The sequence below is a fragment of the Cebus imitator genome, unplaced genomic scaffold, assembly GCF_001604975.1.
Source record: "Cebus imitator isolate Cc_AM_T3 unplaced genomic scaffold, Cebus_imitator-1.0 Scaffold479, whole genome shotgun sequence".
Taxonomy (NCBI): domain Eukaryota; kingdom Metazoa; phylum Chordata; class Mammalia; order Primates; family Cebidae; genus Cebus; species Cebus imitator.
In genome coordinates, this window is record NW_016107794.1 from 195,410 (window position 1) to 196,790 (window position 1,381).

Below are 1,381 nucleotides of genomic sequence, written 5' to 3' on the forward strand. Positions count from 1 at the left end.
AATAAAATGGAGTATGTGTGGAAGAATGTACATATGTACATTGTGTATATGTGCTACCAGTGAGGGAAAGAGACATGTACTTCAAAAGATAAAAAGAAACATTAAATTGATCAATTTAGGAACATTTGAATATATTTGGATGTGTAAATTCAATAAGTATATGCAGAGAAGTATTTGTTTCTTTTTTGAGGAGAAAACAATATTTTTAAAATATGAGAAAGGCTTTCCTACAAGAAGAAAACTTTTTGTTACAGGGAAATGATAAAGCAAGTCATACCCCTTATTTTTTTCAAGTGTAATATAAATATAGGGCTTCCTAACCCAGAAGATTAAGGTAGAAATGAAGGCTCAAGTCTGAAAATTATTTTCTGTTCTTTCTTTCTTCATAGATTAGATCTTTTCTGTTTCCTGAAACACAGATGCAGAAAAATAAAAACTTTTACATATTCACTAAAACTCCTATCATTATCATTTTAAAATATAAGAACATGGATAAGCTTTGCATTAATGTCAAGTTTTGTGAAATATGTTTTTCATAATACATAAATCCATAAAATATGGGTAATGCAAGATGAAATTAAAATTTTGCTACTGTGTAATATTTTATTTATAATATATCCATAAAAGTCACAGGTATTTTCCTTTAACTTCCCCTGGGTGTTTTCTTTCTAAGCACATATTAACCAAATGTAATTCCTTAAGTTGATGCAGCAGTTTACCCTGCTGAGTCTCTCCTTCTAAGCAGAATAACTTAAAACGTTTTTCATTACTTGCTATGACAGGCTAACTACTGATGGACTAGTCTTCTTGCCATACAAATTAGAGACCTGTATGTGACAATTGTTGGTAGCCATTGAACAAGAATTCCTCAGGAAAAATGAAACTCAAAATGGTTAGTTGGTAATCACTCTGAATCTTGTCATAAGGACAATATCCTGATAATTGCACAGGAAGCTAGAGAGCAAGCAAGGGAAAATTAATTATTGAGCGGAAGATGTATACATAAGAGTTTGCTATTGCTGAAGTAACTGAAATCTTTGGAAAAAGGAAACAAAGAAAAGTGGAGCAATATTTAAATAGGAAAATACATCAAGATAAAATGGAGTTTACCCAGGAATGCAAGGTTGGTTTGGCATTCTACCATTAATGTAGATTATCAACAGTACAAAAAGAAAAATTATTTTATCATCCTAGTAGATGCAGAAAAATACCTTTTAAAAAAATCAGCATCTATGCTTGAAAAAAACTCTCTGGAATCTAGTAAGAAGAGGGGACTCACAAATTGATAACAGTCATCAGAAAAAAAACATAGCTATTATAATACTTAAATGCAAACTATTGGAGGCTTCACTCCTAAGATATTAAACAAGGCAATCCTACT